Raw genomic sequence first — 11,295 nt, 5'->3', positions numbered from 1 at the left:
ACTGTTAACACAAGCCAGAAGAAAGGTGAAAGGACTCAGAGCAAAGCCCAATACTGTGTATATTGTGGAAAGTCAAATGTGAGGATCGCAAGACATTTACAAAGAAAACATAAGGATGAAGCTGATGTTGCCCACGCCTTTAGTTTTCCAGTTAGATCCAAAGAAAGGAAGGTGCTGCTGGAAATCCTTCGCAATAAGGGAAACTGGCAACATAATTTTAAGGTCTTGGAAGAAGGCAATGGCGAGACCGTGACTTGGAAATGGCCCTCTGAGAAGTCAGGCTCAAGAAGAGGCAAAGTGGGACAGACATCAAATGCAGACAGACCACTTAAAGTTAATGATGGTAAGTAATATGTGTGATAATATTTACACAAGAAATTCCATATTGGTGCATTTAAGCTCACACTGTTTACACGCAATTGAAAAGTTTTTAAAGCTCTATACTCAGAAATTCATGTTAAAAGGCTTAAAGCTCAACTTACAGTTTTTAATTGTAAAATTGCTGAGGAGACTAAATCAAATTATGTAAGAGGTTATCTTGATTAAAAGGTAACCATCCTAAACAATGAGTGCATTTTTTTCAGCACAAGTTATGCTTTCTTATCAGATGGAGATCTGGATCACCTGTCCACCACAAGCTCACCTGTTGAGAGACAGAAGAAGACTGCTACTAAAAGAAGGAATGATGATAATGCTAGGAGTGAAAGTGATGTGGGTAAGTCAATTGCCAACACAAGAAATGTTCTCAGTCTGGGTTCAGTACTGTTTCACTGTGCAAGTGTCATCTTTCTTAGACGATATACATTAGGGCTGCACGATATTGGAAAAAACTGACATTGCGATTTTTTTTAACCCTGTGATATATATTGCAATATGAAAAAACACAGGATTTTTTTTATTTTTTATTTTTTTTTTTTTCCTGATCGTATCACGGGTTTGAGTCACGGATCAGATAATTTTTCAGATCAGCAAAAAAGAAAAATGTGGTGGGATTAGGGTTAAATTATTTTAAAAATGCACTTGTCTTTGATCTTTGTCTGTCTGTAATTATCACCATAGTGATGTAATGTAATAATAATGATCATAGTAATGATAAAGGTAATAATATTAAAAACTTCAAACTTATACAGTGCTGTACTATGTATATACTACACATATATTAGATCATTATACACTGTACAGTATAATACACAACTACACTCTGTAGTCTGGCTCAATGTCCCGCCTACAGCAGCACATCTGATTGGTTAGAAGTGATGATCAATCAGCAGACACACTGTGTGACAGACGGGGTGAGACAGAGCTGCAGCGGTGAGCAGAGAGGAGCTGTGGACAAGTTAAGACAGCTGATATCACCAAAGTTTCAATCAACATCACAGTTTGATGATCTGTTTCTATGGTGACAGCAGAGTTACATCAGTGAGAAAAGTTATGGTCTGGATTTCACTTGAGGCGACGTGATGACTTTTAACTGAGAGCTGAGCTGCACACAGCAGCATCTGTCCTTCTGTTCACTGCAGCTCTGCATGGAGATTTCAACTTTTATAACTTATACAAAACTAACAGTGACAGTAAAACTATGATGCTCACATGTTGTCTGATTCAGATCTGGCTTTGCATTCGTCGTACTGAGCTGTGTGGTGCCGACGTAAATGGTCAAACAAATTAGTTGTGTTACCTCTAGTTGTGGCAACAGGTGCAAGTCACTGTCGACACAGAACACGTGTTTGGTCAATATCATCCTTCTTGTAGCCAAAATAATTCCAGATAACTGACATTGTTTTTCTTTTTGGCACCAAGTCTTCATTTTCGGCGATTTTCTCTTGTCCGTCGCTCATTTTTCAATGTTGTCACCAGCGATTCACTGCATATGCAGGGGCGTGGTCTGCTTTGGCAAACTGATTAAGAATGATTGTGATTGGTGGATCGCTGTGTGCAGTGTGTCAGGTACCCTTAAAACTAGATGAGAACACGTTTGCCTCCTACATTGCAGGACCTGCAATGTGACTATTGCGCACACGTACATTGTGATGACGATGCTCAAACGATATATCGTGAAGCTCTAATGTACATGGAGATATTAGTGTTTTCACTTGACTAAAAATATTTTTTCATAGATGAAGAGGAGCAACCACAGACCCCCGAAAGGTCCCCTGTTGATTGGAGTGATGATGAAGGGGGTGAGTCCAGGCACTGTCAAAACTAGAAATGGTCCCACACAGAGTTCAGTATTCTTTCACTGTGCTAGTGTAAATGCTCTCAGATTTTAAAACTTACACTTTACTAAAACATATTTTTTTCAGATGGAGAGGAGCAACACTCGATCACAAGAAAATCCCCTGCTGATAGGCGAAAGAAGGGTGCAACTACTAAACATGATGACTATGATGCCGATGAGGAAAGTGAACGTGATGTGGGTAAGTCCAGGTGTTAATATGAATGTTCTCAGTCTGCGTTCTGTACACAGTTGCAGATATCAGTCCTTTCACACTACTAAAACCTTTTTATATATATGTATAGAAGAAGACCACAGACAGACCACCAGAAGACCTCCAACTAAGAGGCAAAAGACTGCAACAAAACATGACCACGATGATGATTGGAGTGATGATGAGAGGGGTAAGTCTAGACATTGAGAAAACTGCACTATTAACAGGTGTTAAGCCATTCACATTGAAAAGGTGTGAAAAAAACACTCTGTCACTTCAGATAACTGACATGCTGGCCTGGGTAACAGCTACATTGCACTGATTCTTAAGAAACGGGACAAAACATGTCCAGCAGTTGTACCTGCTAGTAGGTTTAAAAATGAAAATATTTTCAAGTCCAGATGTTATTAGGTATTAATAATAGAATGTTTTCAACACAATTATTACCTTCAATGTCATTTAATAATTATTTTATCGAAACTGTGACACGTACTGTCTTCCCACTGCATCTAAAACTGTGTCCACAGAGGAGAGTTCATTCATGTGCAATAACATGGATTAAAATGTTGTTGTTTTTTAATTATTAAAAAGGTCTAATTTCATCAAAATAAACATTTTTATCATACCTAAAATGAGATTAAAGTTTTTTTTTAATTAAATATTTTTTATAAAAGATATGGTACCATGTTGCCCTCAGGCAACAAACCCATTTTTGCCCTGTCACATCTCCACAATGCATCCCTTTAAATGATGCAATACTTTAAAAAAGAGGGAAAACCATAGGGAACCATTAACAATGCTTTAATTTGTCACATGACCTCCAGGAAGCGATTTTGAAACCCTTCTTGGCGGGCTTTTTCTAAGGAGACAGCTCTGCTATCTTGCTGCAAAAAAAGACTCTCAAAAAGTTATTTTTTGTCCCTTTTCCACCTGGAAAAAAATGTCTTCACACTAATAGGTGAGTAAACTTTGTTTTGATAGTTTCATGCAACTTATTTACTAATTTAATAGTGGAAACTTGTTAAAATGCAGCTGTTTCCCTGAGGCAACAACGTGCCATCATGGAAAGTTGCAATGTTGCCTGCAACAGTGAACCATTATGGAATCACTATAGCAAACACAACACTGACCACTGGCCTATTTGGGTGGAGAAAAAGGGCAGATGCAGATACCCTGGATGTAAGGGTAGAGTGAAACCACAGTGCACAAAATGTGTCACCTGCCTGTGCTTCACTCCTGAAAAAAACGGCTTCATGGAGTTCCATAAGCACTGAGCAGCAACACCACAAGTGATGGCAACACATGTCAGGAAAGACACAGGGGACTGACACAAAACATGCACTGAAATGAAGCAGTGATGATCAAACACTGGAATTTGTTGTTTTTGTTTTTCAAATGGTTATGGTAATGGTTATCTTTGTTGATTTAAGTAGTTTAAAGTTTTACACTTTACATGTTTATTTCAATGGGTTGTTCCTAAATGGTACAATGTGCTAAAACATTTAGCCAAGAAACTTTTTAAATTCATTTATACTTTTTTTTTTATTTAAAATTTAAAATGAATTGTGACTTCTTGATGTTATTGAATATTTTTGCATATGTTTATGAAATAAACAATGTTGAAATTGGAAAAGGAACGTTCTTTTTCACTTATGCACCATTATGGTACAATGTTGCCTACAGGCAACGAAGCCCAAAACCTTCCAAAAATAGAAATAAAAATAAAATTTCTTCAGATTATGTTTATTTAGTCTATTTTGAGACATAAAACCACTCCAAACATTTTTTCTCTCAGTGGCATCATAATGCGTACCATAGAGGGTTAATTGAACAAGCAGCGATACAGGCCGATAGAAGTTCCCACTGCTTTACTATTGTAGCCTATAATACATCGGCTTTGCATTGCATCTACTGTAGTACTGTGGTCTTGCATCCACAGGCCACATAGCAAGCTGCTGAGTGTGACAATAAAAATGGCGGAAGTATCCACAAAATCTCAGACTTGAACTAAAATGAAAAATCATATGTTCTGAACCGAAGACTACTGTTTGAGTCCATTGATGTTTTTTTTTGTCAGATGGAAAGGAGCAGCCCATGATGAACACTGCACCCCCTGTTAAGAGGCGAAAAGAGACCTCAACTAAAGAAAAACATGCTGAAGTTTCAGGTGAGTCCAGGTGACATAAACAAGTGAAGTGTTCTGAATCTGACTCTTCAGTACTTTAACTGTATTAATATCCATTTTCAGATGAAGAGGAACAAAGTGTCACTTCCACAAAATCCTCTGCCAAGAAGGGGAAGAAAACTGCATCTCAAAGAGGGAATACAGGTAAATTTTCTGAAGACAGTACAGTTGCCACTTGCTGACAATGCAGAAGTCACTAGGACTGGATGACTGCATCAGAGGTATTATGAGTTGTGGTACAGGTTCATTTCATTAGTGTTGTTACATGATTGGTAGGATGTTTGTTGTATTTTACGGTGGGGTTTATTTATGTTGACTGAACATCAGTGGTAGTCCTTTTACTTAAGTCAAAGTATTAATAACATGCTATAAAAACTCTGTTACAGGATGATGTCTTTGATGTATTAACAATGACTTAATGATTTACTAGAATGGGTGCCAGTTAATTTTCTGCCAACAGAATAGTTAACTGTCAAGCTGTACTAACATTTATGAACTGTTACTTATCACAAAAAGTGATTAATATGTCTTCATATATTTCATGTGCAAAATCTCAGTTTGCAAAGTAACCAATAAGTAGGCATAGTTAATAAAACACACTTAAAAATTACAGTATTCATGTCTTAGATGAAGTTGAGTAGAGGTAAGAATGGTCTTGTTTGAATAACAAAGACATTATTCAGAAATAAAATTAATTGCATCTACGTTACTGCTGTGACAGTCTGTTGTATAAATACTGAAATCTTGTGTACTTCATGTACTGCAAGGATTCAGAAAATATCAAAAAGTCACAATAAGATGAATTCTGAAAAGGACTGCAGGCCTTCTAGTCCATGACTTCACATCCAGTGATGCGAAGGGAAAGTAGCTCTGAGATTTACTTATGAAATAGTGAATATCTTGGTGGCAGGTCAAAGTCATGACATACAGTCCACAGAAAATCACTGCAATCCATCTTCTATCCTGACAGTAAAACAAATACACAAGGAGCACTCTTAACAATATCTGTTTTGTCAGTTCTTTTCAATTATCAGATCATTAATTGTAACTGTATATTACACATTTTGTTCAGTCAGCAGATCATACCTGTTTCACAGTGAGTTCAGGTGAAGGAGGGCGCGTTGGTGCTGTCATGTTTGATTTCTTGGTAGATTAGCTGCTTTGATGGATGACATCAGACCATTTCCTGGCTAGAGTTGATCATTTTGGTCTAGCACTAGTGCAAAGGCTTTAAAAGAAATCAGTAGGGAAGGCTGGAAGTCTCCACAGCTGATGCAGTGGTGTTAGGACACATCCAGGGGAGTTTGTCAGCCATGCTTGTGACAGGATGCTCTGAATTTATCATTGTTTGAATAAAAATCTGTCTTGTCTGTTAGCATCTGTTACTGACCAGTTATATGGAACCTTTATTTTCTGATTTTATAGATGCAAAAATCCAAGTTAAAAGACCCTGGACTTTGCGAGAGAAGAATGCAATCCAGCGAAGGATGCTAACATTCATTGCGCTGATGAAGGTGCCAAGAAAGATTGACTGTCTGCGATGTATTTGGAAAGAATCTCCGGTCCTTTACACTCGAACATGGAAGGATATTAAGTATTTTGTCTATAATGAAATTAAAAAAATCAAGAAAAGGCTTCAGTTTTAAAGAGGAGTGATTAAGGTAATCGTACCTTATTTTGTATTAGTGTATTTTGAGATGTTTTATTGTTTTTTTTCTCGTTGTTTGTTTCACAGCTCCACTCCTGTTTAAGGAACACTGGTTGGTCCTGTTTTGAGGAGCTGGCAACAGTTTGTTTGATGCTGTATGTTGGAGCATATGTTTTAGTAGTGCTAAAAAATGTCTGTAACAGCACAAAACCACATAGCAGCTATAAGCTGAACAAATAACAACTGAAACTGTTTGTTACTTTTCAGGAAGGTGTATGTTTTATTATACAAGTATTCTCAAACACTGTTCCCATTAAAATATTTCAGAACTACAAATGAATTACTGTATTTATGAAGATGGAATACGTTGTGTGGGGCTCTACTGTAGTCTGATGTCTAAAAGAATTCCTGTTTCCCAGTTTGCCAATTACCTGGTAGATGTTTGATAATACAATATCAGAAATAAGCTCAGTTGAGATGACCAATTTGGCATTTTAATGCCAATTAGATAAGATAAAATTACCCTTCTAATGACCATTTTTAGAAGTAAACGATTCATTACAGGTCATATTAATTCATATTTGATGATGAATAAGACATCTTTGTTGGCCACTGAATAGGAAAGGGGTATTTATGAGATATTCTAGGTGAAAAATATAAATTTATTATTATTGTATAAAATTATGTATTATTAACATCAACAGTAGCAGTGATATACTTTGGGTTAATGAAAACACAAACCGGACTTCACTCCGATGGTTAAAAACTTTTTCCTGAAACTTTGTTTTTCACAAAATCTGAGTGAATGTATAGTATGATGGTGCCATCTAGTGTTCAGAAATACTTTCTTTGTGTTGATATGTGGTCTAGAAATGCCGGTTCTCACTTTGTGGGTCGTTTGACTCGGTCCTTACTATGTAGCAAGTACAAGAATGTGTGTGTGTGTGTGTGTGTGTGTGTGTGTATGTGTTGCCTGTTGATAATCCATTGGTTGGTGACGCATCTGAGAATGACAGATGGCCTGTGCAGCCTATACTGTTGGACCTGAGCTCAGTTTAAAGGCAGTTTTAGCAACCACGAAGTTCAGGATTCTGTGTGTGTGTGTGTGTGTGTGTGTGTGTGTGTGTGTCCTTGCCTCCTCCCTGTTAGGGATTCTCCCTAAAGAGCTTTGATGCCTTCCCTGCCTGCATCACTACACGGTCTAATCACTCGTACCAGCTGTCAGCATGTCGGCCTCCCTCCTTCCTCTCTCTGCGTCCACTGGCACCACTTAACCTCACATCCTCTGCAGGCAGCCATAATGGACTCTCACAGCGTCCATACTGAAACATGAGGAACATATATCAGTCACTGATACTGATAAACACAGACGCCATACACCCAGTGATAAGTTTTTCCTTTGTTTGGGAAGTAACTGGACTTTTGTGAGATTTGCAGCTAATTTATGGTGATAAACTCAACAATGCTCACAGATTTCTCTCTTTTCTTTTTCTGCATCTATCCTGCTTAATCTAACTGTTGAAATATATAGGCTATGTTCTTATACAACTGCCTAAAATCTCTTTCAAAGCTTTCCCCATAAAACAGGAAGAATCACAAAATCCCTTCATTGACACAATTTACAGTTTAATGATGTTAATGATGGTCAGAATCAGTTTCAAAATACTCTGTGTGCGTAGTTTGTGGTGTTTAAACTCCTCCTCAAGTTAAAACCATAGACATGTATATGTAGACGCCACACTGACCACTTGGGCTTGTGACTGTGTAACGACAACGTCACTGCCGTTTTCCCTTGGTCAAGACTAACTTGTGAACCAGTGTAAACATGTAAAAGAGGGAGCTGCTGTTTTTCTGAATAAAAAGCACAATAATATTTATCTCCTAACTGATCTCAGTGAGTGGCGTTATACTCAAGGGGTTATGGTCTATGTGGAGAAAGTTACAAAAAACATCCAAACTTTTTTTCTCAGTCCATGTAGATCATAAACCCTTGAATATAACAGTCAAGAAATTAACGTTGTATTGCTTTTTATTCAGAAACAGAGCAGCTCCCCCCTTTTCACACGTATATGAGCCTTGACCTAAAGAACATGACAGCGTTGTCAAGGTACAATCCAATGTTCAATGTGACGTCTTTGTATATATGTCTTTGATTAAAACCTCTGAAATTCCCAGAAGCATCACTGGGGACCAGGGACAGAAGAGGTATGCATGTTTACTTGAGTAAAAGTTATAATACCACATTGTAAAAATACTCTGTTACGATTAAAAGTCCTGCATTCAAAGTAAAGTACAAATGTATTAGCATTGAAATATGTTTAGAGTACCAACCGTAAAAGTACTCATCATTATGCAGAATGGACAATTGCATTATGATGTGCTTTATATTACTGAATTATAATTAATGTGTTAATCTCTCTCCTGATGCAGCTTGTAAAGGTGGAACTGGTTTCAGATACTGGTGGGTTGTACATCATGTTTTAGTTAAAAAGTACAATACTGGCCTCTAAAATGTAGTGGAGTAGAAGTTTAAGGCACATACAATAACAATATTCAAGTGCCTCAATATTGTGCATAAGTACTTGAATAAATGTACTTAGGTACTTTCCAGCACTGCTGAGGATGTAATCTCAATGTCCTCAATAGTGGCTGTGGTGCTTTAAAGTACTGTATAATAAATGCTGCTGCATTATCATGATGCGTTGTCCACAGTCTTTGATGGGTTTAATGGTTTGACGCAGCGCTAATGTCACTTATGATGAACCTCTGCAGCATCTCAACGCAGACCTTTCGTGACTGAGCAGGAGCAGAAGCTGAGCTAGCTGCTGCTGCTAACACCTACACTGAGTGAGGATTTACAACTACAGGACTGCGGCTGCAGGTTCCACAGCCAAACACATGAACACAATTGATTTATTGATCACTGGAGATAATAGTCAGTGCTCAGTGCTTAATGGCCTGTGTATGGATTTATCGGTTGTGGCACAACAGTCAAAAGTCTCCTCTGGTCCATACCTTCAGTGTGATCTTCTTGGTCAAGACAACCTCAAGGGGATGTCACACATCTGAGGGAGGAGACGTGCAGGACGAAGAGGACTAAAAATCTCTGGGGATGTTTTTTTTTTCTATCCAGCAGCTTAACTGGACTTTCTGCACGTGGCTTGTTTTGTGTTTTTTTCTCTCAGAAATAGTAAACATGTTGTGTCCTTGTGGAGTTTCTGGTGTTCTGAGACTGCAAGAACGCTCAGGGGGGGATGGTCAATTTGTACCCCTCGCTGCTCCGCCTGCAGTCACTCACACACCCGACAACCACACCCTCACCCTCAACCTGCCACCCATGACCTTTTGTAACATCCAGTGCCCGGTTGCATAAAACCACTTATGTTAAGGTTTCTCTTAAGTTATAATGGAAAGATGCTTTAGAAGAAAATTAGTTGCATGAAATCACTGCAAGGGTTTTCTTGGGATGCTGTACAGGAAAACCCTTTCCATCTCCAAATATTTGCCCTTAGCTACTTAGGTATTCTCTTATGTGTTGCTTGAAGATCCTTAGCGTCCATTTTCCTCATTAAAAAAAATAATACATTATTTTATTGAAACTGTCTGGCTATCTCTTTTCTTTCTGTCACAATAATTACTTGCCATACCATCCACATCTTCTTCAGGTGCACATTTGTTAAAACTGGGTAAATTTTTCTTTGGATTATGTGATTGTGCTTTCCAGATTGTTCAAGGAGAACAACAGTCTCAGCTTCAATAGTGGGCAAAGGGGCATACTATTTCCAGAGAAATATTAAAACATGTAAGCATTGCACACTACACTGGCATAAATGTCCCACAATGCAATGGAGTAGTGATGACAACAACAACAATATAACAGACAAAGGTGGACCATGGCAGCTGTGGCATAATGTCAATAACACATCTGTTTGAACATAAGAAAGTTGTCACTTTGATAGTGCTTGGAGTAATATATTTTTTAAATTAATTCAATATTGTTACAGGTTACCAAGGTTACAAGATACTATTGTTTATTTACATTAAAGTGTGTTGAATAATAGTCCACATTTTGGCTCTGTAGTACAGAGTACGTGATTTCAGACACAGTGACAGAGAAAAATCCAATAACATTTAAAAATGATGTGAGTGAAAGGTAACTATGGTAAGTGAAGTACACATGTGATATTTTATGACAGTAACTGCCGCAAAAGCCTTAGTCTTATTGCAATGTAGGAGGCTTTATGGAACACACAGAGAAACATTTTGTTTAAGTTTGAAACTTAAGGTGGTTTATGCAGCCAGACACTGGCCTGTACTGGTGTTTAAAAAGACTTAGTTTAAACCTGTCTAACACCCATTCCAAGATACAAGATAAAATAATCTTCCTGTGATGAGCGCTGGGATGGTGGAGGGCAGGTTAAAGCTCTCAGTCAGTTGTTGGCAAGTCTAGAACCACCGGATCCTTCCAGCCCACCAGAGTGAGTTCTACCATTGCCAAACACTGGGGGAGAGTCACGGCCACCAGATCTGTGTCACAAGCAGGGTTCAGGTTACACTGCAGGGCAGCGTCTCAGAGACATGGCACTAGCCTCCATGGTAACCAGTGACATCTGAGAGGGATGGCGTAATCGATCAGATCCATAGCTCATCCTTTCCTCTCTCTTATGTTTCTCTCTCAACAACATAACAGAAAAACACAGCTGGGCAGCTGAGTGTCTCTCTTGTCCTATATTGGCACTACACATGATTGCTCAAACAACGAGAAACAAAGCAAAAATGTGCTAGTGCCAAAATGGGCAAAGAAGATGTGAGTTTAAACCCGTCAGCAGATTTGGAGCTGGATTAGATGAGAACACGGGCAGTGTGGTTCTGTCTCTACTCTGTTTATGGCCCTATGGTAATTCACTGATAGTGTGCTGTGACAGTGAATTCTACCAGTGCCATACACAGAACAGGAGGAGATATGAGTGCAGTCCTGCATTAATGCTAACAAAGTAATAACAGCTGACTTAAAACCTGACGTCCTATCTGCT

The 11,295-nt window shown here is 38.3% G+C and overlaps 2 long non-coding RNA genes across 2 annotated transcripts; both read left to right on the top strand.

The window, feature by feature from the left end:
• Window positions 1–638: 638 nt before the first annotated feature.
• LOC146316384 (uncharacterized) lies at window positions 639–2,908 on the top strand. The gene is made up of 3 exons (XR_014771790.1): window positions 639–715; window positions 2,118–2,180; window positions 2,304–2,908. It is a non-coding gene; the product is annotated as an uncharacterized LOC146316384 (long non-coding RNA).
• A 1,336-nt stretch (window positions 2,909–4,244) lies between these two features.
• LOC146316383 (uncharacterized) lies at window positions 4,245–9,676 on the top strand. The gene is made up of 3 exons (XR_014771759.1): window positions 4,245–4,596; window positions 4,678–4,758; window positions 6,040–9,676. It is a non-coding gene; the product is annotated as an uncharacterized LOC146316383 (long non-coding RNA).
• The last annotated feature ends 1,619 nt before the right edge of the window (window positions 9,677–11,295 follow it).

Source organism: Lutjanus erythropterus, chromosome 13 (genome assembly GCF_056507025.1).
Source record: "Lutjanus erythropterus isolate fLutEry1 chromosome 13, fLutEry1.hap2, whole genome shotgun sequence".
Taxonomy (NCBI): Eukaryota; Metazoa; Chordata; class Actinopteri; order Lutjaniformes; family Lutjanidae; genus Lutjanus; species Lutjanus erythropterus.
This window is presented reverse-complemented; position numbering and strand designations above follow the sequence as displayed.